The sequence below is a fragment of the Ascaphus truei genome, chromosome 3, assembly GCF_040206685.1.
Source record: "Ascaphus truei isolate aAscTru1 chromosome 3, aAscTru1.hap1, whole genome shotgun sequence".
In the NCBI taxonomy this organism is placed as follows: domain Eukaryota; kingdom Metazoa; phylum Chordata; class Amphibia; order Anura; family Ascaphidae; genus Ascaphus; species Ascaphus truei.
Window position 1 is genome coordinate 422,778,710 of NC_134485.1, and position 8,571 is coordinate 422,787,280.

The following is an 8,571-nucleotide window of genomic DNA, read 5'->3' on the forward strand; positions in this document are numbered from 1 at the left end:
TACCTTAAGGGATGACCCCATGTCTTTTGTACTGCCAATATAGTGAAAAGTTATTTTGAAAGCTCCTTGTATGTCCAAGAATATGTTTATATATACTGTAGTTACCATATCCCCACTTATATGCCTCTTTTATAATGTAAACAAATCTAATTTAGCTTCCTCTCCTAATAAATCAGTTGATCCATCCCTTTTATTAGTTTGGTGGCTCTTTGCACTTTTTCTAGTTATATAATGTCTTTTCTAAGGAATGGTGTCCAAAATTGTTCTCCATATTCAAGGTGTAGTCTTACTAATGTTTTATAGAGGGGAATAATTATGTTTACTTCCCTTCCATCCATTCCCTGTTTCATGCAAGATACGATCTTGCCACAGTACTGCATGACTTTAGGTGCTATTGCTAAGACTGCTGTGTACAAGCACTCCTAAATCCTTCTCCATCAAGGAATCTCCTAATTTTAAACCATTTCATTTGTAAATTGTCTGTTTATTCTTGTTTCCCTAATGCATAACTTTACATTTATCTGTATTAAACCTCACCTGCCATTTACCTGCCCAAGTTTCCAGTCTATTAGAGTTCTTCTGGAGAGAAATTACATCCTGCTCTGATTCTACTACCTTACACAATTTAGTGTTATCAGCAAAGATGGAGACTTTGCTCTCGATGCCAACCTCAAAGTCATTAATAAACAAGCTAAAAAACAGTGGTCCAGTACCGATCCCTGAGGTACTCCACTCACAACTTTAGCCCAACCTGAAAAAGTTCCATTTATGACAACTCTCTATTATCCTTCAACCAGTTTTTAATCCAGGTGTAAATAATTTTACGGAGTCCAATTTACTTTATTTTGTACACCAACCTCTTTTGTTGAACCATGTCAAAAGCCTTTGCAAAATCTAAGTAGACCACATCAACTCCGTTACCCTGGTCTAAATTACTACTTATCTCCTAAAAGAAACTAATAAGGTTAATTTGGCATGATCTGCCCTTCATAAATCCATGCTGACTATTACTAATAATGTTTGTTAAAATCCTATGTGATGCTTACAGCGCATTATATTGTAATTGTGAAGCGGTTTGTGTCCCTTTGGGAGAAAAGCCCTATATGAAATAAAGCTGATACAAGAACTTGTAATAATTTATTTTTAAAAATCATGTCACAATTGGTTCCATAAGGAAATTTTTATTTCTGTAAATATAAGTAGAAATACATATTTATATATATATATATATATATATATATATATATATATATATATATATATATATATATATATATATATAAACAACATTACCATTCTCTCGTCCGGTAAAGAAAGACTGCACTCGGTTCAGTAATCATGAAAAACTGTATTGGGCATCTGAATAAAAAAGATAAGTCACCCAATCCGACGTTTCGGTCCTGGAATAGGACCTTTCTCAAGGACCGAAACGTCGGATTGGGTGACTTATCTTTTTTATTCAGATGCCCAATACAGTTTTTCATGATTACTGAACCGAGTGCAGTCTTTCTTTACCGGACGAGAGAATGGTAATGTTGTTTTTCTATTATTTGAGACTAGCACCTGTCTATATGAACCAGTACATTGAGTGCAAGCTGTGATGTTTGTTTTTATATATATATATATATATACAAGCAGAAAAAGAGAGAGAGCGCACGCCCCTTAGCATAACACTGTGTATTTAATATGAAAAAGGGAAGGGAAGGGGGGGGGGGGGGGGTAAGGAATCACACTCACAAGAATAAAATGGTAAAAAGGCAATTTGTGATTATATCACCACCATCCGGTTCTGTGCTGCAGAATTTCGTCTTTGTGGGCTCCCTCAGGGCTGCCTGTGGAAGTCACAGCTCACGGGATTCCTGGGGTGCCGTTTGCCGTCTGAATTCAGTCCAAGGACTTGGCTCTCCACTACGGATGGCCACCGTATGGATCCCACGCTGGATGTGGCCTCGTGCGCCTGCGCAGCAACGTAGTGACGTAATCGCGCTATCAGAGTCCCTGACGCATTTCGTCACCGCTGGGCGACTTTCTCAAAGGGCTGATAGTGAATGGAATGAAGTCCTGCACATTTATAGCCAGTCCGTCGCTTAGCAACCCGAAATAGGATAATTGTTTAACCCATGATATGCTGGTAAAGCTGGGCGTAACTATGTATGCTACACACTTATTAAATACAGGAATAAATGGCTGACTGGCTGAATGACAGATTATGGATGAAATATATAAACACATATTGTAGGAAGGATCTACGAAAATATTATCCACATATATTTTTAACACAATGGATACTCAAATTATTACCGATAGTATTTAAAATCAGTTAAAAATGATTCAAATTGATGATCTGAACCAATAGATTAAACGGAAAAGTAAAATTAAAATTAGAATTAAAATTATAATTATCCCCTGTTGTGTACTAACTGTTATATTAAAGAATATACAGAAATTATTTTAAATTAAATCAAACACATAAAATACACAGGGGTGGCAATACATTGAGATCCAATGATCATATGTTAAGTAATAAAGCAGTAAGAACTATTAAAAACTCATCAAAACACCATGCACATATAAACAAAATAATATACACATACATAATGAGCAACTATAAATTAAATAAATTTACACTACTGTTCAAGTCAAAGTATATGGATATTACATGTACTCTAGGCTGGAAAAGATATATATATATACAACATAAGCAAAAAACAACCTGATGACTCAAATGGGCGTGAATACTACCCAAATACATATATATATATATATATATATATATATATATATATATATATATATATATATATATATATATATATATATATTATATATATATATATATATTGTGACAGAAACCAGGGGTTGGTAATAAACTCCATATACAGGGCTCCCAGGATACTGAACAGTTTCTGTCCTGTCTAAGCTGAACAGGGCAGCCTCGTGGTACAGGCACTCCATTCCACAGTTTGTCTGCTGCCTGTTTTCTGTCACCTGTCATGCTGATTAGAGTTCAGGTATATAAGACCTGTTTCCTGTTTCCTCTGGGCCCCGCCCAAGAGCCTGGAAGGCTGCTGAACTGCAGAGGGGTGAGAAAGCCTCTTTCCCAAATCGCTTCATTCATTCTGTTAGTTTGTCTAAAGACTGCAAAGGTACTTATTTTGTTGGTGGAAGTGGACAAGCCACTTCCAACTCTGAGTCAGGGACATCTAAGTTTAAGTTATCGCTCAGACGAGCAGCTTTTTGTTTGGCTTTGTTTTCTGTTTAAACTGTGGCAGTCTCAGTGCCTGGGACTGAATAAACCAGGCATAGCCTGTTTAAAGGAACAGTACGTGACGTCTCATCATTTAACCTACCCTAAAAGACCGTGTTCTAACAGTCCCGGACAGACGGCGGAGCCCCGGAGTAAGCCGTTTGTCACATATGGTGGAGAATGCGAGCAGAACACTAAAAGGTCTGGGGGTTAAAGAACTTTAAAGAAAAAAAAAAAAAAAAGGGGTTTTTTCTCTCTCTCCAAACAAGATGGAAGACGTGGTGAGTGCGCTGGTACGCAATGTCGCTGTCCAGAGAGACGCGAATGAAGCCCTGCAACAGGCGAATGCAAACCAGCAAGAGACAAACCGCTTGCTGAAAGAGGAGCAACAGCGGTTCGCTCAGGGCTTACAGCAGGAACTCGAGATCCTGAGGGAGACTATCAGTAACCTTCCACTGGCAGCGGCAGCCCCAGTTCCGAAAATGACCAGGGCAAGCCACTACCTTCAGAAGATGGGACCCTCGGATGATGTGGAAGCCTATCTTCTCACGTTTGAACGCACGGCACAGAGAGAGGGATGGCCAGAAGCTGAGTGGGCTGGTCTAATCGCACCCTTCCTAAGCGGCGAACCCCAGAAGGCTTACTTTGATCTAGAGCCAGCCGAAGCTAACGTCTATGCAAAATTGAAGTTCGAGATCCTCGCCCGCCTCGGCGTAACCACGGCTGTTCGCGCCCAAAGGTTTCACGCATGGTCCTTCACGATGGATAAAGCCACCCGAAGCCAGATGTATGACCTCATCCACCTCGCCCGGAAGTGGCTACAACCCGAGATCAACTCAGCAAGCCACATCGTGGAACGGTTGGTCATGGACCAGTTCTTGAGGAAACTTCCCTCTGCCTTACGCCATTGGGTCAGTCGGAGTGACCCCCACAATGCGGATGAGCTTGTGGCCCTCGTAGAAAGGTACAATGCAGCAGGAGAGCACCCGCAACCCACAGTCGTGGAGCAACCCCACTACCCGAGGTTCCAGGACTCTTCCAGAGACGGTAAAAGGGTACCGGGGTTAAGGGGAGCTGAAGAGCGGCGACCACCTTCACGCAGCACCAGCAACAGTGGTTCGCACACTAAGGGCAATAGCCAACATGGGGAGCCGGGAAAAGGCTCTAAGTGGGACACAGACTATGTACCTAAATGTGTAAATTGTCATGAGAGGGGCCACACAGCAAAAATCTGCCCACTAAATGATGAGCCCATGCAATGCAACAGCGTGGAACCTTATTCGCTGTTGTCCCAATGTATGGGCCCTAGCCCAGAGGACCCCTTGAATAACCATCTGTGGGCATTTGTAAAGGTTAATGGTAAGAGGGTTCGGGCACTTCTTGACTCTGGGAGTATGGTCACACTAGTGTCCGAATACCTATTGCCCATTAAGAAGAAACAGGTAAACAGTTCACAAAGAGTGGCAATTTGTTGTATACATGGGGATAATCATGAATATTCCACTGTTGATGTTTTTTTTTAAACAGAATTTGGTTCTTTAGATTTCAAGGTGGGTGTTGTACCCAAACTGGCACATGATGTGTTAATAGGGACCGACTTTCCCCATTTTCTAAAAATGTGGTCCCCAGCTCAGAATAGCGCCCAGAGTTCAATAGCAGACCATAACGAAGTGTTAGAAGAAACAAATCCTTTCCCTTTTTCAGAAATGGAGGTTGACGAGGGCCCAAATAAGAAAGGGGAAAAGGAGGAGTGCTGTGAAATTCCCTTCCCCATCACTACTTTGGTAGGGAATACTACAAATCAAGATGTTGATCAGGCACTTACCACCCCAGTACAGGATAAGACCCTCGCTGACCTAGAGGTCAGTCCTGGGAGTTTTAAGAAGGCCCAGTGGGAGGACCCCACATTAGCGGTAGCAAGGGGAAATATACGGGACCAGAATAGTACTCATGGCCAACCAGATAGGTCACTTGCTTACCCCTACTTCGAGGTAGAGAACGACCTAGCATATCGGGTTGATAAAAGAAAATCAGTTACAACTAAACAATTGTTGGTACCACGGACATTCCGTAACGTAGTATTACACCTCGCACATAGTCATCCATTGGGGGGACACCTAGGGGTGGAAAAGACAAAAGAAAAGGTTCTCCGAAGCTTTTATTGGCCTGGGGTTCTGGCAGAAATTACAAACTATTGTTCCTCATGCCCAGAATGTCAGATCACCGCCCCGTTCAAAGCATACCGCAGCCCATTGGTACCCCTTCCCATAATAGAGGTACCATTTGACCGGATTGCTATGGATCTAGTAGGACCCCTAATAAAGTCTGCTAGGGGACATCAGCATATATTGGTAATATTAGATTATGCTACCCGATATCCGGAGGCAGTTCCCCTACGTAGCACCTCTGCTAAAAACATAGCAAAAGAGTTAGTACTTCTGTTTTCCCGGGTCGGAATTCCTAAAGAGATCTTATCTGACCAGGGAACACCATTTATGTCCCAAGTAACAAAAGAGCTATGTAAACTCCTAAAAATCAAGCATCTCAGAACCTCAGTCTATCATCCACAAACAGATGGTTTAGTGGAAAGGTTCAATAAAACCTTAAAGAGCATGTTACGCCGGGCGGTCGATAAGGATGGGAAAAACTGGTACTGTTTGTTACCATACCTGTTATTTGCCATTAGGGAAGTTCCCCAGTCATCCACAGGCTTCTCCCCGTTTGAACTATTGTATGGCCGACATCCAAGGGGCTTACTGGATATAGCCAAAGAAACTTGGGAACACGAGGTTACCCCTTACAGAAGTGTAATAGAGCATGTTGCCCAAATGCAGGACCGCATTGCTGCAGTCCTACCCATAGTGAGGGAACACATGGAGAAAGCTCAAGAAGCACAAAGGAATACGTATAATAAGGGTGCTAGGGTCAGAATTTTTTTTCCAGGTGATAGGGTACTAGTTCTGGTTCCCACCGTGGAGAGTAAATTCCTTGCTAAATGGCATGGGCCATATGAGGTCTTGGAAAGAGTGGGAGAAGTAAATTATAGGGTAAGGCAGCCAGGTAGGAGGAAACCTGAGCAAATTTACCATATAAACCTACTCAAGCCCTGGAAAGATAGAGAGGTCTTGTTAACCCTAGTACCCCCAGGTCCGTCAGAGAATCAAGAAACTGACCCAGAGGTTAGCATAGCTGAAACACTGTCCGTGCATCAGAAACGAGAGGTCCAGAGTTTAGTGAGAAGGAACAAAGAAATCTTCTCTACACAGCCAGGTAAAACTAACGTAATTAAACATGACATAGTCTCTGAACCGGGGGTCCGAGTTAACCTTAAACCGTACCGAATCCCAGAGGCCAAGAGAGAGGCTATAAGTTTAGAGGTTAAAAAAATGCTAAAACTAGGCGTAATTGAGGAATCCCAAAGTGGGTGGAACAGCCCTATAGTTTTAGTCCCAAAGCCAGACGGTACAACAAGGTTTTGTAATGACTACCGGAAACTAAACGCAGTGTCAAAATTTGATACTTATCCTATGCCCAGGGTGGATGAACTTGTAGAGAGACTGGGCAAAGCCCGATATCTCACAACCCTAGACCTAACAAAAGGGTACTGGCAGGTTCCCCTCACAGAAAGGGCAAAAGAAAAAACAGCCTTCTCAACCCCAGACGGCCTCTTTCAATATAAGGTGCTGCCTTTTGGCTTACATGGAGCTCCCGCCACATTCCAAAGAATGATGGATAAAATTTTAAAACCACATGTTCGGTACGCTGCCGCCTACCTGTATGATGTGGTAATCCATAGTGAAGATTGGCAGTCCCACCTTCCAAAGGTCCAAGCTGTGCTCGACGCAGTTCGGTCTGCTGGACTAACTGCTAACCCCGCTAAATGCACTATTGGTCTGGAGGAGGCCAAGTATCTGGGGTATTCTATTGGTAGAGGGTTACTCAAACCACAAACACTCAAAGTAGAGGCGATACAAAATTGGCCAAGGCCAGTCACAAAAAAACAAGTAAGGACCTTTTTGGGGTTAATTGGCTACTATAGGAGGTTTATTCCCAATTTTGCAACTAAGGCAACCCCACTAACCGACCTCACAAAAGCAAGAGGACCGCTAATGGTAAAGTGGTCCCCCGAAGCCGAACAGGCCTTTAGAAGCCTGAAAGAAGCTCTCTGTGCCCAACCAGTGTTGGTCACACCTGACTTCTCCAAAGAGTTCGTAGTCCAAACCGACGCATCTGAGGTAGGGCTGGGGGCGGTACTCTCCCAGGAGTCTCAAGGGGAGGAGCACCCCATCCTTTATTTAAGTAGGAAACTAAATCCCCAGGAGAAAAATTACTCCATAGTCGAGAAAGAGTGTCTCGCAATAAAGTGGGCTGTAGAGACACTCAAGTATTATCTGTTGGGGAGAAAGTTCCGATTGGTCACAGATCATGCACCCCTTACCTGGATGTGTCAAAATAGGGAGAAGAACGCTAGGGTGACCAGGTGGTTCCTAAGCCTACAGCCCTTTAAATTTTCTGTGGAACACAGGTCGGGGCACAAACATGGCAATGCCGACGGGTTGTCAAGGATGCACTCCCTAATATCCATGGTCGCTCACCCCTCGAGGTCTGAGCTGGGGGGGAGGATATGTGACAGAAACCAGGGGTTGGTAATAAACTCCATATACAGGGCTCCCAGGATACTGAACAGTTTCTGTCCTGTCTAAGCTGAACAGGGCAGCCTCGTGGTACAGGCACTCCATTCCACAGTTTGTCTGCTGCCTGTTTTCTGTCACCTGTCATGCTGATTAGAGTTCAGGTATATAAGACCTGTTTCCTGTTTCCTCTGGGCCCCGCCCAAGAGCCTGGAAGGCTGCTGAACTGCAGAGGGGTGAGAAAGCCTCTTTCCCAAATCGCTTCATTCATTCTGTTAGTTTGTCTAAAGACTGCAAAGGTACTTATTTTGTTGGTGGAAGTGGACAAGCCACTTCCAACTCTGAGTCAGGGACATCTAAGTTTAAGTTATCGCTCAGACGAGCAGCTTTTTGTTTGGCTTTGTTTTCTGTTTAAACTGTGGCAGTCTCAGTGCCTGGGACTGAATAAACCAGGCATAGCCTGTTTAAAGGAACAGTACGTGACGTCTCATCATTTAACCTACCCTAAAAGACCGTGTTCTAACAGTCCCGGACAGACGGCGGAGCCCCGGAGTAAGCCGTTTGTCACAATATATATATATATATAACATAAAACAAGCAGTCAGCACTCTGATGTAAGGCAAAAGGCAGTTGCTAGTCCCATAGGAATCCACATAACAAATGAACCAGCCCAAAGACCAGTAAAGAGACAGC

The 8,571-nt window shown here is 43.2% G+C and overlaps 1 protein-coding gene across 2 annotated transcripts in view; it reads left to right on the forward strand.

Annotated features, from left to right (window-relative positions):
- The window catches only part of SLCO2B1 (solute carrier organic anion transporter family member 2B1), a 194,908-nt gene that overhangs the window by 43,958 nt on the left and 142,379 nt on the right, over positions 1 to 8,571 (forward strand). The window lies entirely within an intron of this gene.